At 39.9% G+C, this 27,896-nt stretch overlaps 1 protein-coding gene across 1 annotated transcript in view; it reads left to right on the plus strand.

Annotated features, from left to right (window-relative positions):
* The window catches only part of NAPEPLD (N-acyl phosphatidylethanolamine phospholipase D), an 87,617-nt gene continuing 59,721 nt past the window's right edge, over positions 1-27,896 (plus strand). The window contains exons 1-2 of the mRNA XM_057730666.1: positions 1-167; positions 4,796-4,930. The gene's annotated coding sequence lies outside the window, so the exon portion shown is untranslated. The remainder of the gene's footprint in view (positions 168-4,795; positions 4,931-27,896) is intronic.

Consider the following 27,896-nt stretch of genomic DNA (forward strand, 5'->3'; position numbering starts at 1 on the left):
TGGCCCTGACGGGAATGACACTCCTCTAAGCAGTCGTAGAAGGAATCGACCTGGACGTGGTGCTGAACCGTCTAATAGCGCGAATTAGGGCGTCTGTAGAAGTCCCTGTATCAGCAGTTACTTCAGTCGCCTACGACGTGCAAGGCACAAATGTAGAAGAGTTAAAGGTAACCTGGTGCAACATCCCATTGGTGGCCGAAATTGATTGGAAAAAGGGAAATATGATACATAACTCACTGTCCTTAGAAGAAGCTTCTAGTGGGAGAGAGACGCGCGGTGAGGGGAGGGAAGGAAGTATCAATGTTGACCCTTATTCACTTTTCAACACTTAAGAGCCTGGCTCATTCCATTCCACAGAAATTGCTCTTGGTGAAGCCACTAATTGCTGAAAGATGGACACTTTTAGACTTTATTTTACAGTCCTCCTGACTAAATTTGACATGGTAAATCTCTGTGAAATTTTCTTTCCTCATTGTATCTTAAGAGCTCCTCCTCCTCCTCCCTTCTTCACCTTCTTGGCAGCTCTTTATTCACAGATCTCTTAGTGAAACTAAAAATAGCAAGCACTGTTGTAACTGTGCTATTCAACGTGCTCATATTACAGATGAAGAAACTGGGGTAAATAACTTGCCAGAGGTCAGGATACGAATAACAGGCTGTGCAGCTCCAAAGCCTTTGCTCTTAAACGGCCACACCATTTTGCCCTGGTAGTTGGTGTTCCCCAGGGTTCTGGACCTGGGCCTGGGCCTCTTCTACCGCACACTCTCCCTGATGATTTCCACTTTCACCTGAGGCCTTCCCTGTCTACCCAACCAGGCCTCTGTCTGGAGCTCCAGGCCCAGGTAACCACTCAGTGACTAGGCAACTACACTTTAATATCCCATTGACACCGCAATACCAACTTGTCCAAAATGCATTTCATTGTCTTGCCCTGAAGTCTGTTCCTATATAGTCAGTGCAAAACAGCCAGTGATACCTCCATTCACTAGATATCCAAACCGGAAACCTGGATTTCATCCTCAGCTCCTCCTTTTTTCCCACTCTCAACATCCAATTGATACACCCCTTTCCTGCCTCTTGAATCTACTCCAGCCCCACTCCCACTCTCATAGTTTTTGGCCCAAGGGATCTTTTTAGAATGCAACTTTTAGTATGATAGTCCCATTATGAAGACCCACCCCCACCCCCACCCCGGTAATTTCCCTTGGTCAAGATAAAGTGAAGCCTCCTTAGTATGGAAGATAGGTTCCTTCATGAGCTGACTCCTACTTAGCTTTCCAAACTCATCTCTCCACCTCTCCCTTCTGCTATGATTCACAGGTTCAGCCCACAGGATCTATTATATAATAAGGACAGCCAAGGTTATCCCTTCATGTTTCTAAAACAAATGTGTGTTAACATTACTAAAGAAATACAAACATCGTACATATACACAAAATATTTGGGTATAATCACAGGAAGCACCTGGGAAATTTTAGCACATCTTAATTCAAACAGTTTAGGATGTCAGGGAAAATGATAGAAAAAAACCTCTGAAAGTTCTCCCTTCTTTTCATAAAATAAATGAGAAAACTGGTTTTAAAAATGGCTAGAATCTGGGACTTCCCTGGCGGTCCAGTGGTTAAGACTACATACTTGCATTGCAGGGGGTACGGGTTTGATCCCCGTCAGGGAATGAATCCCACATGCCACGCAGCATGGCCAAAATAAATAAAAAATTAAAATGGCCAGAATCAACATTTTCAAAACTCTGGAAATTAAATAAGCTTGCAGTAATCTGGGAGCTTTTTTTTTTCTTCAATAAACACACCCAAAAGGGAACTTTATAGTGTTTAAACTTACAGTATTTAACTCTGTAACCCCTTCCTCCTAACTCCATGGTAGCCTTGAAAACCAGGATCCCACAGCCAAGATGAAAATCAGCATCCTGGCAGCCACCAGAGGGGGCAGAATAGGGTTGGAGTTCCTTCAAGGCCTCGGATGCAGAGAACTGAAATTATTTCACTTGTCTCGTTCTTTCCTGAGTGACCTCACTTGCAAGTTTACTTTTATTTGGCTTGACTCAAAGCAAAAAGCCTTTTTTCTGGGGATGTTTGTCAAAAATATTTAGAGGCAGTTGTCTAACCTTGGGTGGCTGCCGGGAGGTAGTAGATAAGAGTAAGGGCAAACAATAGGCAAACCGGGAAGCTTCAAAGGAAAAGCTAGGGCCTGAGTTGTCTGTACAGGTTACCTCATTTTGTTGCACTTTGCTTTTTTGTGCTTCACAGTTATAGTGTCTTTTACAAATTGCAGTTTTGTGGCAATGCTATTGGTGCCATTTTCCCAACGGCATTTGCTCACTCTATGTCTCTGTGTCACATTTTGGAAATTCTCACAATATTCCAAATTTTTCATTATTATATTTCTTATGATGATGTGTGATGTCAGTGATCTTGACTGTTACTAAGGCCCAGATGATGGGTAGCAATGTTTAGCAAGAGATAATTTTTAAATTAAGGTCTGTACATTGTTTTTTTAGATGTAATGCTATTGCACACTTAATAGACTATAGTATAATATAAATGTGACTTTTATATGCAGGGGAAACTGAAAACTTCATGTGACTCTCTTTACTGCAATATTCACTTTATTGTGGTGGTCTGAAACTGAACCTGCAGTATCTCTGAGGTATACTTATAGAGACTTTGAAAAGCCCAGACATTCCTGGGAATCTGGAAGGCCATGCACATATATATAGCTGTGTGCATACCCAGGGCTGTATACATGCCCAGGAAAGACCAGAGAAGGCCCTAAACCCTGACTGACCTTGAGGCTCTGTGCAAACAGGAAGTGAAGGCTAAGGCATAGTTGTCAACTGTCTGGCTAAGTGTTGAAGGTATACCATACACGAGCTCCTCAACAATGACTGGGAAGTTCATTGGTTCTAGGTATTTAGGGAAGTATCTGTATAATCATTAGCTGACCATTAAGCTAGTTGAGCAGAGACTTCAGTGTTAACACATGACTTTAAGGGATTCATTTATAAAAGTCACTAAACAAACAAAAGTGAACAGGAACAAAAAAATCTGGGAGGGGGTGGAATCTGATAGTCAGAATTGACACATTATATTATTTTAAATGTCCAGTTCTCAACAAAAAAATTACAAGACATTCAAAGAACTAAGAAAATATACTCATGCACAGGGGAAAAAAATCAATAGAAAATGTCCCTGAGGAAGCCAGGACATTGAACTTAAAAGATAAAAACTTTTCAAAATAAGCTATTTTTAAAATGTTCACAAAACTAAAGGAAGCAATGTCTAAAAAACTAAAGGACAGTATGAGAATTATATCTCATCCTATACAGAATATCAATAAAGAGATAGTAATTATTTTTTAATCAAAATCCTGGAATTAAAAAGTACAATAAATGAAATGAAATATTCACTAGAAGGGCTTAACAGCAGATATGAACAGGTAGAAGAAAGAACCAGAAAATGTAAAGATAGATCAACTGAGATCAACAGTCTGTAAGTTTAAAAGAAAAAAGAGTGGAGGAAAATGAATAGAACTTCAAAATCCATTGGGATACCTTCAAGCATTCCAACATACACATAATGGGAGTTCCAGAAGGAAAGGACAGAGAGAAAGGGAGAGAAAGAATCTTTGAAGAAATTATGATCCAAAACACCCAAATTTGATGAAAAACATGAATCTACATGTCTAAACATCTGAACAAATTCCAGGTAGAATAAACTCAAAGAGACCCACACCTAGACACATCATAATAATAAAACCATCGAAAGAGAAAATCCTAAAAGCATCAAGAGAAAAGCAATTTATCACATACACTTGATCCAATAAGATTAATAGCTGATTTTTCATCAGAAACCACAGAGGACAGAAAGCAGTGAGATAAAATATTCAAAGTCCTGAAAGGAAAAGACTGTCAGCCAAGAATTCTATGTCTAGTAAAATGATCCTTTAAAAATGAAGGAAAACAGCTTGAAAATGAAGTTAAGAAAATAATTCCATTTATAAAGTCAGGGAATAAAATATTTAGGAAAAATTAGCAAAAGAAGTGCAAACCTATACTCTGAAAACTACAAAACATTATTTAAAGAAATTAAAGAAGATCGATATAAATGGAAAGACATCCTATGTTCATGTATCAGAAGACTTAGTATTGTTAAAATGGCAGTATTCCCCAGATTGATCTACAGACTCTGTGCACTCTCTATCAGAATCTCAGCTAGATTCTTTGTATACTTTACGACCTGATCCTCAAATTCATTTGGAAACTCAGAGGACCCAGAATAGCCAAGACAACTGTGGGAAAAAAAGAATGAAGTTAAAAAATTCACACATCCCAGTTTCAAAACTTGCTACAAAGCAACAGTGGTCAAGCAGTGTGGTATTAGCATAAGAAAAGACAGTCAATGGAATAGAATTGAGAATCCAGAAATAAACCCTCACATTTATGGGCAATTGACTTTTGACAAGGGTGTCAAAACAATTCAGAGGGAAAAGAATAGTCTTTTCAACAAATAGTGCTGAGACAATTAGACACTCATGCAGAAGAATAAAGTTGGACCTCCTACTTCATATGATATATAAAAATTAACTCAAAGTGGATTAAAGATGTAAATGAAAGAACCAAACCTGTAAAACTCTTAGAGGAAAACATCGATGTAAATCTTCATGATCTTGGATTATACATTGTTTTCTTAGATACGACACCTAAAACACAAGCAACCAAAGGAAAAAAAAACAGATAAATTGGACTTCATTAAATAAAAACTTTTGTGCTTCATAGAATCAATGGAGAGACTGGAGAAGCAAGCTCTGAAAATAAGCGGGAACCAATGAAATCCAGGATGCTTACAACACTGCCATCCCTGGGAGTTCAGTGCCTCCAGTATTCCTAGGCTCTCCAGTGGCCACTTCTGCTGTAAGTCATTTCTCTGTCTCCCCTGCACTCCCTCAGAAATCAAAGTCAGACTCAAAATCCCAATGAGATACCATTACACCTCCACTACGATGGCTAAAATTTTAAAAAGAGACAATAACAAGTTGTGGTGAGGATGTGTAGAAATGGGAATCCTTATATGCTGCTGGTGGAAATGTAAACTGGTACAGCCACTTTGGAAAACAATCTAATGGTTCCTCAAAAAGTTAAACATAGAGTTACTGTTTGACCCAGCAATTCCACTCCTAGGTATATACCTGAGATGTGAAAACGTATGTCCACTTGTATACTGATGTCCATAGAAGCATAAGTCATAGTAGCCAAAAGGTGCAAACAACCCACCATGTTCATCAACTGAGGAATGGATAAGTAAAACTTGTTATATCCATGCAACAGAATATTATTCAGCAGTAAAATGAATGAAGGATTTATATGTTCTATGACATGGATGAACCTTGAAAACATTATGTAAAGTGAAAGAAGTATATTCCTTGATTATATCAAAGAAGTATACTCAATGATTATATGAAAGACCATAGAATTCTTATTCTTATTCTATTCTATAATTCTATTATTGCATTATTAGAAATGTCTAGAATAGGGAAATCTATAGAGAGACAAAGTAGATTGGTGGCTGTCCAGGGTTGGGAGAAATGGTAAGACTGGAGGTTGACAGCAAAGGGCATGGGGTTTCTTTTTTTGAGGTTATTAAAAATGTTTTGGAATTCATGGTGATGGCAGCCCAACTTTATGAATATGCTAAAAGCCATTGAACTGTATACTTTAAGTGGGTGAGTTATATGACATGTGATTATATTTCAAAATTGTTACCAAAATTGGACAAAGGATTTGAATAGATATTTTTCAAGAAAAAAGATATGCAGATGGCCAATAAACACATGAGAAGATACTAAATATCATTAGCCATCAGGAAAATGCAAATCAAAGCTGTAGTAGGGTACTATTTCACATACACTAAGATGGCTATAATGAAAAAGACAGACAATAACAAGTGTTGACAAGGATGTGGAGAAATTGCAAACTTCTGTGTTGATTGTGGGAATGTAAAATGGTGCAATTGCTGTGAAAAACAGTGTGGCAGTTCCTCAAAAAATTAAACATATAGTTACCATTTGACCCAGCAATTGCACTCCTAGGTGTATACCTGGAAATGAAAACATATCCACACAAAAAGTTATACCCAAGTGTTCATAACAGCATTATTCATAATAGCTGAAAAGTGACAACAGCTGAAATGTTCATTATCTGATGAATGGAGAAACAAAATGAGGCGTACCTATACAATGGTATATTATTTAGTGACAAAAAGTAATTATTGTTACAGGTTACAACATGGACAAATTTTGAAAACATGCTATGAGAGAAGTTGATCACAAAAAGTCACATATGTTCCATTTGTATGAAATATCCAGAATAGGAAATCCATAAAGACAGAAAGTAGATTAGGGATTGCTAGGGGCTGGAGTCAGGGAGAAATGAGGAATGACTGACTATTAATGGATATGGGGTTTCTTTAGGGGTGATGAAAATTTTCTGAAATTAGATAGTAGTGATGGTTGTATAACCTTATGAATACTAAAAGCTATTGAATGTTACATTTTAAAAAGGGTAAATTCTATGGTATATAAATTACATCTCAATTTCTAAAAATACTCCAAACCCCACCATCCCAAAATTATCACCATTAACATTAGGATAACATTCCAGGTATCTTTCTAGCATTCATTCTACCTTTCTAGAAAGGTAGAATGGATGGATGGATGAATGGATAGATAACTGTATTGACTGAATACTCAATTTATATTTTTTAAGAGAGTGGGATGATACAATAGATGCTATGTTTATTAAAAAGTATCTGGATATCTCCCTTTTGGCCTCAATCCCCACTTTCCCCCCTCTATTCTGTGCTTTAGGGGGGCTGACCTGCATAGATTGCTTGATTCATCAGGTTTTTAGTGGGTTTAGCCAGTGCAAGTCACCAACAGGACACAGAAGTGTGGAGAAGTGAGGTGGGAGCATTTATCCCTCAGCTTCCTTGTTGTGTGTTGTGTATCTCTTCAAGGGCCCAGCCTCCTTCATGCAGCTGTCCTCCCTGCATTCTAGTGGCCTTTCCTTTCTCTTCCACCTTGGAGACTAAGCGGATGCAGGCCTCTACTATTGCTGGTTCTGGAACATTGTACTCTCCCTTGTCGGTTTCTCTAAACCCTGCCCCTATCTTTGTAAATAGTCCTTTTATTAAACCCTCTTTAAATTACCCTATTGGAATATGGCAAGAACTAGACTGATACAAAATTTCAGATTTGTATTAATCAGTATGAGTATAAATAAACAATACATTTAACATTTATTAAGTAGTATTAGGATTAAAGGGGATTCAGTATTAGTAGTAGTAGTATTTAATTTTACTTTAATTTAATTGAGAAAAAAGAACCTAAAGTGAAACTGAAGAAATTGTTGAACTTCAAATATTTCTTTACCGTAAGAGATATTATTTCCCAAAAGCTTTTTCTTTAGAGGTTAAGAGCTTTTATTTAAAACAAAATATGTGTTTTTTAAAATCCTCTCTAAAGATTTAAAAATACACGTACCTTTCAGTCTAAACAGTAGCTCTTGATTTCCAGCTTTGGCAGATAAAGATGTGAAATCTTACATTTCCTCTGACCTCATTCCTCTACCTCCCTATTTTTTGTTAGTTATATTATTATTACTATTGCATTACTCAAACTTATCCCTTTCATACTCTATTCTGTAACTATCATTTCCATAATTGTTTGGTATGGTCATAATATTTAAATGGATTGATGTTTATCACCATTCCTTTTATGTGGCTTTTCTAAACCTGAGTTCTTATATTGATTAATCTTTTTAAAATTAATTAATTAATTTATTATTTATTTGTTGGCTGCGTTAGGTCTTCATTGCTGTGTGCCAGCTTTCTCTAGTTGTGGCGAGTGGAGGCTACTTTTTTGTTTCGGTGCTCAGGCTTCTCATTGCGTTGGCTTCTCTTATTGTGGAGCTTGGACTCTAGGCATGTGGGCTTCTGTAGTTGTGGCACACGGGCTTAGTTGCTCTGTGGCATGTGGGATCTTCCCAGACCAGGGATCAAACCCGTGTCCCCTGCATTGGCAGGCGAATTCTTAACCACTGCACCACCAGGGAAGTTCCTTGATTAATCTTTTAATTGACCGAATTTCGTTGTCAAACAGTTGTTGCTCTTTTTGTTGTTTTGCAAGTTTCATTATGGATGTCATATTCCTTTAAGTCTTTCATGTTTGAGGATGTCTGCTTTAGTTTTTATGCTTGAATAATATTTTATCTGGGCTTAATATTCTTGGGTCACATTTTCATTTTCTCAGAATTTTATAAACATAGCTCCATTATTTTCTTGAATTGAATATTGCTTAGGAGAAGTGTGAGGCTAAACATATATATATATTTTTTTTTTTAACCACTTTTAAATATGGCTTGCTTTGTCTGTTTGAAAACCTAAAAAATTATTTTATTCATGAAGTCTAATAACTAAGGATATATATTAATATTGAGTAATTTGTGTTCTGTGATTTTGGTGGGGGGGGGGCACGCCACATGGTTTCCAGGATCTTAGTTCCCCCGACCAAGGATTGAACCAGGGCCCTTGGCAGTGAAAGTGTGGAGTCTTAACCACTGGACTACCAGGGAATTCCCATGTGTTCACTGATTTCTGTCAAAATTTCAGGGAACACAACATATTCTTTCAATCTGCAGATTCACTTCTTCATTTTAGGAAAATTCGCTTTGATTACATCATCTGACGTTCCAGTCAGTGGATTCTTTATTGGAGATAACAGTTATCTTTATGCTGAATTACAATACTTTGTCTTCCATATTTATTAGCATCTCTCTAGGCTCTTGAAGCTTTGTCATTTTCATCTACATCTTTTGTGATTATCTCAAACCAGAAATAGGCCCACACGTATCTGCCCAACTAATTTTTGGCAAAGATGCAAGAGTAATGCAATGGTCGAAGGATACCCTTTCCCACAAATGTTACTGGAGCAATTGGATATTCTTAGCATCCCCTGCCCCCTCCCCCCAATGAACCTCAGCCTAAACCTCACACCTTATACAAAAATTAACTCAAAATGAATCATAGACTTAAATGTAAAACTATAAAACTTTTAGAAAAACACATAACTGTGGTACATCCATACTATGGACTATTAAAGGAATGAACTCTTGATAAATGCAATACAGATGACCTTCAGATAATTACACCAATCTTAAAAGGTTATATCCTATATGATCTCATTTATAAAACATTCTTGAAATGACATAATCATAGAGATGGAGAAGAGATTAGTGATTGCCAGGGGTTGAGGCAGGGAGGGGAGAAGGACAGGGAGAAGAAGAGAGATCCCGGAGGTGATCTTGAAATGGTGACAGTTACACAAATCTACACGTGATAACATTTCATAGAATTAAATACACACAAATGAATGCATGTAAAACTGGTGAAATAAGAAGGTCAGTTAATTATATCAATGTCAATTTTCAGGGTATGATTTTGTATTGCAGTTATGAAAGATGTTACCATTGGACAAGATAGATGAAGGGTACGTGAGATCTCTCTGTATTATTTCTTACAACTGCATGTGAACCTACAGTTATCTCAAAATAAGAAGTTGAAATAAAGGGGAAAAATGAGGTTACATTTCCAAAAAAAATTTGTATTGTGGGAGAGGAGCCGTGTGGGAAGAGTACTGCTTCTATCTACTGATCATCGTGTATCACAGTCACACTCACACACACACACACACGGATGTATTAATCACAGAGGTTCTTACAAATTGACATAGGAAGAGAAATTTAGAATTGTTCATCTGGGCATAACTAATAAGGTAATAAAGGGAACTGCAAATGATTTGGAGCAAAAAATCTTTGCATGTTTCATAAAGCTTTCCTGATCCAGCCTTTTCTACAATGGCCCCCTAATGAGGGGGGAGCGATTAGTGTGCTATGAGATGTGTAATGTGACAGTTTGAGCAGCTCCCTGCGTCTGGCTATGGTGCTGGCAGCCTTTGTGCCCCGTCTGGACTCATTGAAGTGCTTTGGCTTTATTTCCTTTTGTTTCTTGCCTCTTAATGGAGGTTACACTGAGTGGGAAGGAAGCCTCGAGTTGAATATATAATCACCATGGGAACAGAGGCCACAATCAATCCCTGGGAATGTAGCTCATGGCCATCACATAACTAATGTCAAAGTCCTTCTTATGCACTTTTCTATGTTTTGAATGTTTCTGAGTTTGAGTGAACGTGTGTATACGTGCCTGTGTATATAATACTTACAGGTTGCCTGGTTTGTCTTTGAGGACAGAGGCAGAAGAAAATGTAGGGCACTTTATACAAACAACATCATATCCCTCAAACTTCTGGTTTGTGTTTATTAGCTAGGAATCAATTATAATGAAGTATAGTGGAAAGAGAGTAATTTCTGAAAAATCTGAATTCCCACTTACCTCTATTCAGGCCACCGTTTCTCTTCTGTAGGAGACTAAGCCCAGTATTTATTTATTTATTTATTTATTTATTTTAAATGTGGTTTTTTTAAAAATTTTAATTTAATTTTATTTTTGGCTGCGTTGGGTCTTCTTTGCTGTGCTCAGGTTTTCTCTAGTTGTGGTGAGCAGAGGTGACTCTTCATTGCGGTGTGCAGGCTTCAGCAGTTGCAGTGTGCATGTGTGCAAGTGTGTGCATGTGCACACATGTGCACGGGTTCTGGGGCACACTGGCTTCAGTAGTTGTGGTGTACAGGCTCAGTAGTTGTGATTTGCAGGCTTAGTTGCTCTGAGGCCTGTGGGATCTTTCTGGACCAGAGATCGAACCCATGTCCCCTGCATTGGCAGGCAGATTCTTAACCACTGCACCACCAGGGAAGTCCTAGTCCAGCATTTATGATGCTAGCAAAATCTGATTTTCTGTCTTCCTCACTTCATTTCCTCCTGGTCTAGATGACCCCAAATTGTGAGGATCTTTGCACACCCAGTGGCGTTTCTGGGACTCTTAAATCATGAATTGCCTCCTTATCTTGTTCTTCTCCATCAATTTATCCACTCAGCGCTCCTTGACTCACACTGGATTGATATGTACTGAAAGTCTCTGCCCCTGGGCTCTATTCACTCCACAAATCTTCCTAGAGACCCTGTCTTTCCTGTAGTGAAGACCTACAATGCCTTCTAGACAAATATTCTGCTCTAGATGACTCCAGTGGTATCTTTAGGATAGACTTAAACTTGCTAAATCTTCACGAGCAGAGTCCAACAGGTATGGTAAAGAGGGGATGAAAAAGGTAGAGTCTAGGATCTAATTTAATGTGGGGAAAGCTTCTATAAAATCTCAAAACAACTTTGTAAGAGTATGAAATCACCTGAGTTGCAAGATGCTATTCTTCAGACATGGGTATAAAATTCTTACAGAAGTAAGAATTGAACCTATTTTCAACATTTGCTCAGTTATCTGATATCTGAGAAAAGAATAGGCAATTCAGAAACTATAGGAATAATGATCTGCCAGTTCAGTAATTTAGATTTCCAGGGAGAGAAGCTCGTCAAGTCAGCTTGGTTATCTGTCTACCTGAATCTCCTGTGTGCATCCCTCTCTTCTTAACCCTGGCTGATTTCACCAAATTTGTATAGAGACTGCTAATCCTGAAATAGAATTTAATGATAAAAAGTATTTTTAAAAATTCCTACCAAATCCATAAGCTGTCATGAAACTCTTTTCTATTGATGTCTTTTTAATTTCAGTGTGTGGTAGGCAGAATTCTAAGATGACCCCCAGTGACCCATGCCCTTATATAATCCCCCCCCCCCATGGAATCTCATTCCTGTGATTAGGTTACATTATATGGCAAAGGTGAAGGGATTTTTCAGATGGAATTAAACCACCTAATCAGTTGAGTCTAAGTTAATCAAATAGTCCTGGGGGGACTTCACCTAATCAGGTGAGCCCTTTAAAAGGGTCAGGCGGTAAGCCATTCAGCCACTGGCCTTGAAGAAGTTAAGATGTCGGCAGTTCTACGGCTGCAAGGAAGTGAATTCTTCCAACGACCGTGTGTATTTGGAAGAGGACCCCAAGCCTCAGATGAGACCCCCGCTCTGACTGACACGTTAATTGTAGTCTTGTGAGACTCTGAAGCAGAGGACTCAGCTAAGCCATGCGCGGCCTCCTAACCCATGGAACCTGTGAGATCATAGATGGATGCTGTTGTAAGCCCCTAAATTTGTGTTAACTTGTGCTGCCAGAGAAAACTCACAGTTTAATCTCCAGAAGTTAGGTTAGCTGTTGCAGAGTGGCCATTGCATTACCTTGCTTTATCGTCAGTCTCTTTCAGTATGCCCTACCAGCCAACAGGGAAAGACAGGAAAAAAACACCCCTTAACACCAGGCTCTAAGCCTGTGGTTTGCATATTATAGACAAAAGAGGGGAAAGAGTGTAAATACAAATTCTTACTTTGATCTTCCGTCAAGATATAAAACTTTCCCCATTGCAGACAATTCGTTACCAGATTATGTTGGTTCTACATTCAAAATATATCCCAAGTCCATCTTTTCAATTCCCATTCTACCCTAGTCAAAACCACTGTCCCTTGTAGCCCAGCCTTCTATCTGGTTTCCCAGAATCTCCCCGTTCCCTCTTCTCACTCATTCCTGACCAGTCCAAGGAGCTGTGGAAATACTGGGGGGAGGATTATGTCTCTTCCCCACTTAAAGACTTTCAGTGGTTTTTCATTGTCCTTAGGATAAAATCCAAAATGACCTGGGTTCTCCCCAAAATAATCTTGTTCCACTTTCCTCTACAGCACAGTTCTCTAGCTTTGCTGATCTTTTTGTTTTCATTAGGCACATGTCATCTCTTAAGCCTGGAATACACTTTTTTGGATAACTCTTACTCCTCCTCCAAGTCTTAGCTCAAAAGTCACTTCTTCAAGAGAAGCCTCCCCAGACACTCTAGCAGATGCTATTGAAGCCCCACCTCATCATCTGTACCCACGTAATGAACGTCCCTCAGCCACTGCAGGTGTGGTTACTGCTAACTGCTCACACCTGCAGCTTTCTATAGAGCATTGCCTTTGACTGATGGGAACTGCCTGGCTGAAAGATCCCTGGGAGATTATTCTCCCCCTAGGCTGCAGCCCTAATGAATTATTAATTGACATGATGGTAAAACAGCTCAGCCTACTTGCCTCTGTGTGGGACAAATTTTGTCCTGAAATGAAGCTTCAGGGCTCCTGTTGGGACCAGGCTGAGGCTAGAGTTCTCCTGAAATCCCATCTTAGCCCAAATTCTTGCCCCCTGTCCTCACTCTGCTGCTGTCACTCCACTACAGGCCTGTCCCAAGAGCACTCTCTCAATGAGTCACTTGTGTAAGCATCCCCAGTTCAGCCTCTACTTCTAGAGAACTTGCCCTAAGATGCCCACAGTAGAAATGACATTCCCCATTATTGTCTCACATACAGCCTCTTTTCCTTCACTGCACTTTTCACAAATAGCAATTCTATATTTGTGGCTTGATTAATTTTACCTGTTTCCCGATTAGCCATGACCTCTGTGAGGGTGGGGACCATGTCTGTTTCACCCACCTCTGCATCCCCAACAGTAGAACCATACCAAGTACCATGGGGGAGCTCATAAGTTGTTGAACAGATGAATGAATGTGTGACTTTGGTATCTGTCTTCAAAATGTGTGTGGCTGGCAGTGGATATAATGCATACATTATACCTTGGATCATGGCGTGGAAGTTGTATGATGCTCCTTTATGTGTTTCTAAGTGGAAGCACTGAGAAAACTAGTCTTCGTTGATTTACATTCTTGCCTCATGAGGGGGAGGGTGGGGGGAGAAAATAGAATGGCAAGTTGGTGGTGTTTCTTCATTCACATTAGAGAGATTGAGAAAACTGAGGTTCAAGGGGATTAGGCCACTTGCCAAGGCACAAAATGAATGAAAGTCTGAACTGTGAACCTAATCTAGGGCTTTCTGACTCTAAAACCCATGCTTTCCTCCTCCTAGGTTTTCTTCTCTGTCAACCTACTAACTTATTTAATTAAATTATCTTGGACCATATATAAGTAAAGTTTAAACATATGAACTTCTTTAAGTTAATGTCAAAACTAGATATAAACCTTAAAATCCTGTTAGTCTTATTAACTACCATTAGTCAATCTGTGATATTGTATTGAACACCTATAATGTGTTAAACATTGATCTCACCATGACTAGGAAGGGAAATTAATTGGAGATGATTTTTTTAAAATTAATGAACAGTTGATTTACAATATTGTGTTGGTTTCAGGTGTGCAGCAAAGCGATTGAGTTATATGTATTTCAGATTCTTTTCCATTATAGCTTATTACAAGATACTGAGTATAGTTCTGTGTATACAGTGAATCCTTGTTGTTTATTTTATGTATAGTGGTGTGCATCTGTTAATCCCATACTCCTGATTACCCCTCCCCCCATCCCTTTCCCCTTTGGTAACCGTAAGTTTCTTTTCTATGTCTGTGAGTCCGTTTCTGGTTTGTATATAGATTAACTTGTATTACTTTTTAGATTCCACATATAAGTGATATCATATATTTTCCTTTACCTATCTGACTTACTTCACTTAGTGTGATATTCTCTCGGTCTATCCATATTGCTGCAGTTGGCAATGTTTCATTCTTTTTTAATGCTGAGTAATATTCCCTTGTGTATGTATACCACATCTTCTTTGTAATTGGAGATGATTTTGTTTTTGAATTTCCTAATGGCCCAGTTGTTCCAGGGTCACCTGATAGAATTAAATGTACCTGTATTTCAAGGACTAGACTAGTAGCCTCTGTATCTCCAGTTTCATATCCCTCAAAGCCATCCTTAACCCCAGAGTTTATGACTCATTTTAATTTAAGTATAGTTGATATACGATGTTGTGCCAATCTCTGCTGCACAGAAAGTGACTCAGTTACACACACGTATACATTCTTTTTTTTTATATTCTTTTCCACTGTGGTTAATCCCAGGAGACTGGATATAGTTCCCTGTGCTATACAGTAGGAGCTTGTTGTTTATCCATTCTAAATGTGATTGTTTGCATCTACTAACCCCAAACTCCTAGTCCATCCTTCTCCCTCCCCAACTCTGGCTTGGCACCCACAAGTCTGTTCTCTAATGTCTGAGTCTGTTTCTGTTTTGTAGATAGGCTCATTAGTGCTATAGTTTAGATTCCACATATAAGTGATATCATATGGTGTTTGTCTTTCTCCTTCTGACTTTCTTAGTATGATAATTTCTAGGTCCATCCACATTGCTGCAAATGGCATTCTTTTGTTCTTTTTTGTAGATGGGTAGTATTCCATTGTCTTCTTTATCCATTCATCTATTGATGTACATTTAGGTTGTTTCCATGTTTTGGCTATTGTGAATAGTGCTGCTATGAACATAGGTGTGCATGTATTTTTTTGAATTATAGTTTTGTCCGGGTATATTCCCAACAGTGGGATTGCTGGATCATGTGGTAATTTTTAGTTTTCTGAGGAACCTCCATACTGTTTCCATAGTGGCTGCACCAACTTACATAACAGATGGGACCTAAAGAAAGTTAAAAGCTTCTGCACAGCAAAGGAAACCACACACACACACACACACACACACACACACACACACACACACACACAAAACAAGACAACCTATGGAATGGGAGAAAATATTTGCAAAAGATGCGACCAGCAAGGGCTTAATCTCCAAAATATACAATCAGCTCATAAAACTCAACAAAAAAAGACAACCCAACCAAAAAATGGGCAGAAGACCTTAATAGACATTTCTCCAAAGACATACAGATGGCCAGTAGGCACGTGAAAAGATGCTCAGTATCACTAGTTACTAGAGAAATGCAAATCAAAATTACAATGAGGTAGCACTTCACACCCGTTAGAATTGCCATCATTAAAAAGTCTACAAATAAAAAATGCTGGAGAGTGTATGGAGAAAAGGGAACCCTCCTACACTGTTGATGGGAATGTAAGTTGGTGCAATGACTCTTCATCTTCAGGATAAAATCCAAACTTTATAGAAGGGTCCAGAAGGCTCCCACAGTCTGACCCCACTAGCTCTCCTGTCCCCTCTCCTGTCACTGTCCACTGCAGCTTTTGGCTCCAGTCATACACAGCTTCTCCCACATCTCCGGGGTGCACAGCCCCTCCCACCCTGTGCCTCAGGCCTCTGTGCTATTGCTGAAACCGTCTCATCAGCCTCAGAGCTCTTTTCCTTCTGCCAGTCTCTGCCTTCTTTCAATGTTTGGGTCAGGCAGCACATTCTCTAGGAGGCCTGGCCTGAGCCCACCCCCAGACCAGGCTATAGATCCCTCCTGTGGGCGCCGTACACCCTGTGCAATTACCATTTTATGTTGACTTTAAATTTTTACTTTTCATTAGTTTTTTAATTGGTAATACATTCACATCATTCAAAATTCAAAAGGCTCAAAGTAAATAATACGCCTTTTTATCTTGTCTTTTGGCCACCCATTTCCCTTCCATAGCGACAATCAACATTACCACTTCCTCATGACTCCTTTGAGAGATTGTCTAGTATATTCAGTTGACCCTTGAATAGCACAGGGGTTGGAGCGCCAACCCTCCATGCAGTTGAAAACCCCAGTATAACGTGAAGTCAGCCCTCTCTGCTCCCTGCCACCCTTCACAGCATCTGTGATTGTTGTGTAGTAACCTGTGGTGTTCAACTGTACAAGCAAACATATGTATTTATACTCTATGTTCTTTTTTCTTTTTTCTCTCTTTTTAAAATAAAAATGGCAGCATATTATATACAATATGCAGCTCCTGGTTTTAAAACAATATCAGATCATTCTATAGCACTGCATAAAGATCTTGAATTTTTAAAACATCTTTTAGTATACAACTTTAAGTTGTAATGGTAAATATGCAATTACATAGGATTCTATTGAATTGATGTCTCGTTATTTAACCAATCCCCAGTTGATGGATAACTTACTCCTGATTTCTTGCTATTAAAAACAATGCTGTGGTAGATGACTACATAAACGCATCAGTTTGTCCATGCCATGTTATACTGAAATTATCTACTTAAAGTCTGTCCTGGCTTAGGCTCTAGGTTCCTCTTAGACAGGGAATGATGCTTTATGCATCTCCAAATTTATCTGCTTTTAGCAGGGCTTGGCATGTGGTAGGCGTGCGGTTAAAATTGGCTAGACTGAGGTTATCGTATAAGGAATAAGCTGATCTCCACATGCTTTGCTGCCTTCACAGGTCTGAGAATCACTAGACCTGCGGGCCTCTATGGGGTTTGTTGGGTTATTCTCTGTTCCTCCCCCTCATCCATTCTGTCGCCCTCTACACTGATCTCTGTACCCAAGTGGGAGCTGAGCCTTACGGACATCATCATTAAGGCTCCCTGCCTTTGGCTTCCCTTGGGATTCATCCAATAGGAGGCACTGTCAGGGGATGGAGAGTAGGCGATGGAGGTCTTTCTTCCTCCTGCTTCCCTGCCTCAACAGTTCAGTTCCAGCAGTGGTTCTGTCTTCCTCTGGGTAGGACTGCAGCTCCCTCCCTTCACAGCTCCAACTCTCCCAGCACTCACGAAACTGTCTTCTGCCCTTGCCCTTCATAGCCAAAGTAGTAACAACCCCACTGTTAGTCCTGAGTGGTTCTGATCTCGGGTGGCTTGGCCTGCAAGCAGTTTGAAGCAGGATTTTGGTTTCTAGCCAGAGACTGAAGTCAGGCTGTGGCAGTGAGAGTGCTGAATCCTAGCCACTAGATCACCAGGAACCAGTGGCCAGTGACAAGACCCCTGGCCCTTCAGCTTTGCCGAAAAGAAGTCCCACAAAGACAGAAAGTAATGAAACAAGTAAAGTGTTTATTGAGGAGAAAAAGAGTACAGTACATGTGGATAGAGACTCTCATAGAGAGTCACGCCTTCATGGAAGTTTGAATCACTTTTATGGGGCATTTTTTCTGGGTTTCCTTTTTTTTATTATTATTTCTTTATTTCTTTATTTTTGGTTGTGTTGGGTCTTTGTTGCTACACACAGCCTTTCTCTAGTTGTGGCAAGCATGGGCTACTCTTTGTTGTGATGCGCAGTCTTCTCATTGAGGTGGCTTCTCTTGTTGTGGCGCACGGGCTCTAGGTACGCAGCCTTCGGTAGTTGTGACTCACAGGCTCTAGAGCACAGGCTCAGTAGTTGTGGCACATGGGCTTTGTTGCTCTGTGGCATGTGGGATCTTCCTGGACCAGGGCTTGAACCTGTGTCCCCTGTATTGGCAGGTGGATTCTTAACCACTGTGCCACCAGGGAAGCCCACTTCTGGATTTCCTTTGACCAATCATCTTACTTTGCCTGGTTCTAAGTCTGTATTTGGTATATCTCAAGGTTCTCCTGTGTGTGTGTGTGTGTGTGTGTGTGTGTGTGTGTGTGTGTGTGTGTGTGCACGTGCATCTCTTAGACAAGATGGATTCTAGCAAAGAGGCCTATGGGTAGGTTGACATCACTTACTATGAGGTGATGCCCCCCCCCCACCTTGTGAACTCTGAGGAGGCTTTCTGTGCATGTGTAGTTGGGAAGGTCTCCTTGACCTCGAGAATGAGAAATATATGACCTCTCATCTGGGCAGGGTTTGTAGCAGGAATCAGCAGCAGCAGACAGGACACTGAGGCTATAAGCAGGAAGCAATCTTTATGGTACTGGAACAGGCTCAGCAGATTCATATCCAAAGGCTGAGCCCTGAACACAGCAGGGTCATCACCTTATATACTTTCATTAAACTCCTATACATTGAAATTTTTTTGCCTCCCAAATAAGGTAACAAGCAAAGGAGCATATAACCTGATTGGGTACTTCCCCTGGTATGGTCTCTGGGCCATTGCTAAGTTACAGAGTTAGGCAGGTGTTACAAAGTAACAGATTTATGCAGGAACCATGTGAGGGGGCTTCAGAGTTAATGGGCACATAAAGATAACGGCAGGATCCAACTGCATTCCTTTCTAGTTGAGCTATGGCCTCTGGGCCCTAGTGTTACTTTGTTCTGGGGGAGCTCCCACCACAGGCTCAGCTCCTCCTCCTCTTCATCTTGGAGTATCTGTCCTCAGGGGACATCCAGCTGCTTTGCCTAGGGCCCATCTATCTCCTGCCTCAGTTCCTCATCCCTTTTTGGATCCCTTAACCCTGCCCACATCCCTGTAAATCATCCTGCCGTTAAATTATCTTCAGTTAAATCCTTTGCATGGAATTCTGTTTTCTGCCAGGACATTCAATGATTTAGGATCACTTCTGAATCTGAGATTCTACCATTCTAAGCCTTGATAGTTTCTCAACTGATTTTTGAGATATAACAAAATATAACAAGCTGGCTAAACAGGTAGTCAAATCATAACTGATCACCCAAAGCTTTATAATAATAGTAAAAAGTGGTGTTGAGAAGATGAAGCACCTAAAAAATACCCCTTGTTCTACTGACTGCTTTGCCAGCATCAGCATTTGTGATTCAGCCAGCAGTGTATAATAAAAATAGTCACAGAATTTAAAGAGTATTTCAATGGCTTCTGCCCAGAGGTTCTTTTCATTCACTGAAGCAGCAGATAGGAACTGAAAAAAATAGAGCAAGCAAATAAGACCAGAAAGATTTTATGTGAATTAAGCAGTATTCAGCTTTATACATTTCTTAAAATGTATATAGTGTTTTCAGCATGAGCATTTCCTGAATAGCTGTTCATTAGTGGGCTGTGAATTGCATTTTTTATACCTATAGGTTGTCCTCCAACCAATTAAGTTGAAAATCAGGTTTTTTCCCATGATTAATAGCTGAGCAATAGCCTGAAGAGTCTTCAGGGCATTGAGATTGATTCTTTATGCTTTTGAATTGTAAGGAAATCTGGCTTAAAGTAAAACATAATGGCTGCAGATTGCAATGTTCCTTTTTAGCAGAGCTCAGGCTTTTGAAATTGGTGATTTAGGATTTTCCTTCAGGGAGGATCAGGCTGCAATGTCTACACACAGTTTTTTCTTCTAGATATTAGCTACCAAGAACTTTAAAAGACACACAAAAAGTAGGCCTGTCACATTGTCTCAAATCAGGCTGCTTCTAAGACAGCAGGACCTTTCTCAGGCATGAAAATGTAGTTTGAATAATTCACAAAACACTTATTCCACCTTAAAAATAAAATGATGATGGGAATGACAAATAGAATGATTCACTTATATGCAGCAAATAAATGGAAATTTCTTTGAGAAAACATGCTATATATATGTGCATGTGTATGGATAAATACATACATATATAGGAAACTGAGTCCCCCTAAAATGAAGTTCCCATGCAAGTTTATGATTAACCTCTCTATTCAGAAGTTATTCCCTTTCTTGTCCTGCCCCTGTTCCCTTCATAATTGAGGAATATCAAAGAAAGGGGGGGGGTTGAAACTTAGCAAAACATTGTGGGGTCCCCTAGGTACAAAAGGCCCTCTGTGTCCCATTTCTTGTTTGTACAAAAAGGTTTTAGTCTTCTAGGCCTTCCCTGAGTTCCAAAGAGCAGGCACAGACAGTTACTAATTAGGGAAATGAGGGAATGCAGAAACAAAGGAAAAGCAATCAAAGAAGAAAAGTAATGACAATGGTTCAGTGATAAAACTGAGTCCTTGTTCCTCCTCAAGGGAGATATAGAAGAATCTGACAGAAATCTGTGAGTGGTTCTGTAGGAACTGAGCCCCACCCCATGCAGGTGGAGGATGGTGACTACATGCTAACCACAAGAACTGAGACCCCAGGTTGGCTGGAACCAGAGGCTGATGATTACTGATAAATGGGATATTTATAAATGGAATGGAATGTTTATAAATGGAATATTTCCTGCCATATCAATACACAAAGGATGTCACAGTCATCAGTAATTGCAGCCCTCCAATGTGAGCTGGTGAGCCCTGAGGAAACTCAGGGCTAAAAAGAATACCTTCCATCTAGCAGCCATCAGACTGCAGCCACTCCCTATGGGGAGCCCTGAGGAAACTCAGGATGTGAAAATACAGGATACTGGCCCCAGATAGCTGAGGTGCATATCAAGGGAACGATTTCAGTGAGCCCAGGCTCAACTCTTGCATCTTCGCATACATAGAAAAGTGCTAAATTCCTTAACTTGAGATATCTGGTTTCTTTATTTAACAACAATCTTTTGACGTTCTCAATTATCTGCTCTTTGTTGCAAAACTCCTATATACTCTGGCTCTTCCCCTTGCCTCTTTGCCTCCTAAGAGCAGTTTCTCAAAGAGTTATCTGAAGTGCTGTCTCCTGGGCTGCAGTCCTCATTTTGTCCAAAATAAAACTTAACTTGCAACTCTCATGTTGTTTGTGTGTGTGTGTGTATATAATTTTTTAAGTCAACATTAAGACTTCTGAAACATCAGCCTGTTACCTCACCACCAACCAATCATAAGAAAGTCATGTACCCTGCAACCCTCACCCCAAATGTTGCCTTTAAAAACCTTTTCCTGAAAGCCATCAAGGAGTTCAGGTCTTTTGAACATGAGCCACCGTATTCCTTGTTTGGTGCCCTGCAAATAAATGTTGTACTTTCCTTCACCACCACCTTGGGTCAGGAAATTGGCTTTGCTGCACAGTGGGCGAGCAGACCCAAGTTTGGTTTGGTAACATATATACACACAGGGAATGTGGATGCTTTCTCATCTACAACTCTACCTGGAGACTTTTCATTAAAGCCAGTATCATATAGGACTAAATTCAACATGTTTATTTTGTTTTCAGACAACTTACTTCTGCTTATCTCACATCAAATATTATGTATTGTTCTTTAAAATTTTCATTTAGAAATTTTCATTTCATTTAGAGTATCATTGATGTACCAATAACATAATGCCTCTAATCAGGTGGGGACATCATCTCTCTGGTTGACAAGAGATATGACATTATCTTCAAACATATGCCAACATTAAGGTTTTAAACCCCATAATGGTCATTTGGTCATCTTTCTACATGTATGTTTGGGGTCCCATAGCTCTTTAGTATGTTGAGCTTTTGTAACTGCACAAAAGGGCTCATGTGCCCATGGCACAGAAAGCTAGACTCTTGACAGCAGGAGTTTGCAGCTAAGTAGGATTTATTGCAGGGCACCAAGCAACAGAATGGGAAACAAGCCTCATATCCATTCCAACTTGGTCTTTGAGTTAGAGGTTCTTTTAAAGGGAAGAACAAAGCCTAATATTAATCATTGTTTTGTGACATATCTGTGGCATTTCTTAATTGTAGTTTTGGGAGTCAGCATGTCTCAGATTTATGAGTCTCTGGCCAGGTGGTCCATGACTCCAGGGTCTGTTAACTCATTTTGTCCTGGAGGAAGGAACAATCTGAGTTTGTGTGTTAATGATGATATCTACAATACCAATTTTGGTACATAAATTGCTGTTGTCGGTAATATAATTATCCAACTCTGGTTGATTAGTGTTCAGTTGGCACAGGATTGAGGTCATAGGGGACATAAAGTTTTGGATAGAGAGATTAACCATAAACTTGGTAAGGGAACCTGGTTTTAAATTATTTGGTGCATATGACTGACTTACTGCTAATAGATGGGGTAAAATGGTTGTGTTTCTATGGAGAACTAGGCCCAGTTATTATTATTGTATATAAAAGTGATATTATTGTATATACAGCTAATGACTACTTAGTTTATATGGGAGTTAAGTTTCCCATGAAAACTTTCTCTTTTAGTCCTTATAATAACCTGGTGATCAGTTAATATAATCACCTTATGGATGAGGAAATTGAGGCTCTGAGAAGCTAAGATCCCACAGCTTCTAAGAAATAGAGGTGAGATGCTGAAAAGAACCTAGAGCTCTGACCAAATTCTATGCCTCATGGCCTCCACTATTCTAAAGTTTCGCTTTCACAAGATGTCTAAGAACAACCTCAGCCTTGAATTTTATGGTACTGAAAGCAGTTCATTTAATATTGAAGAAATAAAATTCATATTTTAAGGCAAGACAAGAAAAATTTAAACATAAAATTTTTATCTGCTCCTTTGGCCTCCTCCCACCCCTCTGGTATGTATTGTGCATCTGCGTTATACATTAATGAGACCTCTCCAAGGGTAGAAATACCTGCTTAACCATGAAGACCAATTTTTCTTCTGGTGCCAGCCATGTAACTCCTTAGAAGATAATGTTACTTGCAACCTTATTAATGTTACTAGCTATATTACTTGTATTCTGCCTATTTTACGAGATTGTTGTTTCTTGCATTACCAAATGTATGACTGAGCCTCTTACTAAAAATCATGATGATTAAGTGATTTGAAATGATTGACCAAATATATAGTTCTATAAGATTAATAATTGTGTAACTCTAGATATGGGAAGAAGCAACAAGAGGGAACCGTTTCCTGCACCATGACAGACTAGTAAGACAGGTGGTCCAGATGCTTTTGGCTACTGTTAGCAGGGTCTAGTCCAGTAATAGCATATTGAGTAGCCTATCAACGAACGAGCGCTCTGACCTGAGAATGAGCGCTCTAGCAGTGGGACAAAGTGGTCATGAAATGGCTCTGAAACCTAGGTCAAAATTAAGATGGAAAGGGAGAGTATTGTAAAATGAAGAACATAGCCCACCATCCAGTTCTACAAGGATCAAGTCATTAACCACTGTAGTTGTTGACCCACAATACACCCTGAAAGGAATTCAGGGCAAAGATCAGGATGAAGCATTTGGGGCTTTGGGAGAATGGGAGATTGGCCCTCAAATAGTTAAAAACTTTCAAGAGGGAATCCTAAGAACCCAGTTTCTTGCATCTTCCCATACTTAGCTCTTTGGAACAGTCCTCAGAGCTTACTGGAAGACTGTCTCCTGGGTTATAATCTTCAGGTTAGCTCTAATAAAATGTTCTGTTTCTTTGTTAGATTGACTATTAATTTTTGGTCAACAATATAATGAAGAAAAACTTGTTCAGGGAGATTCTCCATAAGATATCTTTCCTGTTCTCCTTTAGAAGATCAATATAGAAATGGTGATAGTCTTTACTAGCACAGTAAAATTCAGTGGGGCTTGGCTTACTAGTCCTCAAACAGAAGCAGTTTTGTCATTTGAATCACTAACACCATTTTCAGTAACATCTATTATGTAGTAGGTTACACACTACCTTCCTTCCTTGAGGTATCTTAGTAATCTACATGAGAATCCTTTGAGAAAGATATCATCGGCATCGTTTTAAGATGAATGCAAACCAATGTACCAACCAGGTGAAAGAAAAGATAGTCTTTCTGGGTGAGTCCCCAAAGTGAGGGTCTGCAGAACTCTGAGCTTTGGAAGGCAAGAGAAATTTCAAGATAGCAAGCAGTCAGGACTCCAGAAGAAGAGAACTGGAATAGCTTTTCTTAGAATACTGGTTGGAACCGGCAGCAAAGCACCCTGATGGTGATAAAGTCCGTTTTCTGTCTGTGACTTAATTATACTGTCTGAATTCAGTTATACTTCTTGAATTCAACCAATCAGCAAGCCCATTAGATCATCGACCATTGTGGATTTGGCTTTAAAACACTGTGTCACCTCCTTTCCTTGAGGCTCCATCCCACAGAGCTGAATCCCTCCCTCACTATTAAACAGTAAAATCAGTTTAGTGTTCACTCTGTATCAGATTGTTGTTTCTTAATGTTATATACATTAACGTTATGACATCAATTACACAGTAATTCATATAGCGACTTATAAAAATAGGAAGTAAACTTTTCAGTAAATATTTGCTTAGTCATTCATTTACTAACTTTTTGGGTGCCTACTCTGTGCCAGGTACCATGCTAGACCTTGTGGATCTGTTGGTGACATGGAGCCTGTTCTCATGGAGTTGATTCTAGTCAGGAGACAGATATCAAATAAGCGGTCAAACACACTGATGTAAAACCGGGATTGTGACCTGCTAAGAAGGAGAGATGGACAGTGCCGTTAAGTACTCACTGGATGGGAATCTGGCCTATTCAGGGAGGTCAGGAAAGGCTCCTCTGAGCTGAGGAAGGAGAGGCTGCACTGTGGGCGGTGATGCAGAGGGTGCAGCAGGGGCTGCTGGGAGGGAGAGGGCATAGGAGTCTTAGGCACCTGCGGAAGCCTGTGAATGCTTTTGGGAGTGAGGTTTGCAGGATCTGGTGAGCCAGGTAAGGAGATTGTCTTCATTCTAAGAGGTAACAGGCCAAATTTGTGTTTTACAAGGAAACTCTAGCTTCTGTATGTGGAAAATTGATCAAAGCATGCCAGAGTGGGTGCAGGTAGACCAGTGAGAGAACTATTGTAATAGTCCATGGAAGAAGAGTAGTCTAGTCCAGAAGAGGTTAACTTTAAACTGCAGAGTCAGGAAGTTTGTCTGAGATGTTTTCCATCCCAGCTTGTTTAGGCACTGCTGTTTTCCTTTCTTTATTTCCCTCTTCATTCAGACTTTTCCCCTTAGTCACTGATGCTCAGTATAATTGATCAAATGCATTAAGAAATAAATGAATTGACAAAAGGTTGGTTTTTATGGCATCATTTTGCTTGTGAGAGAAAATGTTAAAGTTTGGAGCAGCGCCATATTAAAAAAAACTAATAAATTTTATTGATATTGATGCATTGTTTAGTATCTCTCTTCTTGAATCACATGATACATCTTCTGGTGAATTGTGGAATTTGTTTCTTGAAATGTAGCATGTTAAAAGTGGTCCTCTGAGTCCACTGGGGATTATGAGTAGCCTCTGTTTTCTTTGTGTAGTGTGTTGGGTATTCTTACCCAATACACTACACAAAGGCTGCCTGCTTATTTCACCAGCTTACCTCACGGGGCTGTTGGGAGAATTAAATAGGTTAATACATATTAAAGCACTTAGTACAGAAGCTGGCACATAAGTGCTCAGTAAGTGATGGTCATTACTGTTATTATTTTTCCCCCAAATATTATTTCCTAACAAACACACATTATTATATGTAAACAGAGTTCTTTTTTTAAAAAATTATTTTTGGCTGCATTGGGTCTTTGTTGCTGCGCATGGGCTTTCTCTAGTTGTGGCAAGCTGGGGCTACTCTTTGTTGCAGTGCACGGGCTTCTCATTGAGGTGGCTTCTCTTGATGTGGAGCACGGGCTCTAGGCACACAGGCTTCAGTAGTTGTGGCTTGTGGGCTCTAGAGTGCAGGCTCAGTAGTTGTGGTGCATGGGCTTAGTTGCTCCACAGCATGTGGAATCTTCCCAGACCAGGGCTTGAACCTGTGTACCCTGCATTGGCAGGCAGATTCTTAACCACTGTGCCATCAGGGAAGTCCTAAATAGAGTTCTTTTTAAATTACAAGTATGATAGCATAAAAATGTTAGCAGTGTTTATCTCTAGATGCTGGGATGAATGGTGATTTTTATCTGTTTCTTTGTACTTCACTGTATTTTTCTAAATTTCTAAAGTGAACATGCATTATTTTATCATATGCAAAATGCTCTTTTTAATTGTCTTCTTCATAACTTACATTTATTGCCAACAGGCAGGTAGAGGCATTAGAAAAACAATTCTTAATAACAACACACAGTGCTTGAAATTTGCCCAGGTGCCTCAACAGAAATAAAGGTGACCGAGCCCAGTGACTTGCTTGTCCAAGTTGGGCACACCTGAGAGATAATGTTGATAAAATAGTACCAGCCATACCTGCTTCTTAATACTTTTTAGCTCCCAAATATAGTCAACAACCAACTGACAGCTGTGTTTTTTTAAGAACTGGCAATATTACAACATTAATCTACTATCTAAACTGAAGCTCTGTCCCCAGTGAACATTAATGCTAAGAGCAGCTGAACTTTCAGGCTCTTTAATATATGAACATTTCAAATTAAGTTAAAGCTCCAGAGATGCAGTGACTTGCCTGCAGCCCCAGAGTACTTTAATCCTGACATTTGCAATCTTCATGACCATTTACAAGGTCAAAAGGTCAAAGACTTAACCAGATTTTACACACCTCAGTGTGCCCCTCAGTTAAAGGCTTCAATATGATGGTTCTGCTATCCTCATCTGTCTACCAATATGAATACGCAGGAGACACGAGCAGCATTCAGGGATCAGGGTTGGGATTCCTGATACCTGGGTTGGGACAGTTATTCGGGAACAGGTACTAGAAGAAAGGTGTGTTCCAGAAGGCAGGACACAGTATCCAAGCCAGGTGAAAGGGGAATCTAGCTCCCAGTAACTGGAATCCTCCAACTGATGAGGGGCAAGGCCTGGAAGGACAGAACAGGTGATACTTGGAACTCCAAGCAGTGGCCTTGGGGAGGCTTGTTAGCTGGCAGTAGGACCACGTTACTAGACTGGCCTCATGAGCAGGACTGCTGTCCTTGGTCCTCCTGGTGGAGGAAGGATTATGAGAGTTGGGAGGTTTGACAAGAGGGTCCCAAAGAGGGGAACTTGATACTGGACAGAGCACCAAGACTCAGGCCCATGGGAACAGGGCAGGGATCCAGATCTCAGAGCAGAAGCAGAAGGGCAAGAAAACTGGCAGCTGAGATGGGTGGACATGGCAGTCAGGATTAGCCTACACACTGCCCGGGAGCTGAGTCACCTCGTAGGGAGTGGGGGCTGGAGTGGGTGTGAGGTGGCATCACACTATGGAGGCGGGGGGCGAGAAGGGAGCAGGAGTTAAGTAGTCGAGGACTAGATGGAAATGACTAATAAAAATGGCAGCTGCTCGCTGAGCACCTACTGCGTGTCAGACACTATGCTAGGACTTCACATACACTTTCACTAACCTAAAAGCACCGCTACGAGGTAGGTGTAATTACCTCTATTTGCAAAATAAATGAGGAAACTGGGGCTCAGAGGATTAGTAATAGCCCAAGGTCATAGTTTAGAAAAGGCAATCTGAGATCTGACTTCAAACCCACGATCTTTC

This window comes from Hippopotamus amphibius, chromosome 4, assembly GCF_030028045.1.
Source record: "Hippopotamus amphibius kiboko isolate mHipAmp2 chromosome 4, mHipAmp2.hap2, whole genome shotgun sequence".
NCBI classification, from domain to species: domain Eukaryota; kingdom Metazoa; phylum Chordata; class Mammalia; order Artiodactyla; family Hippopotamidae; genus Hippopotamus; species Hippopotamus amphibius.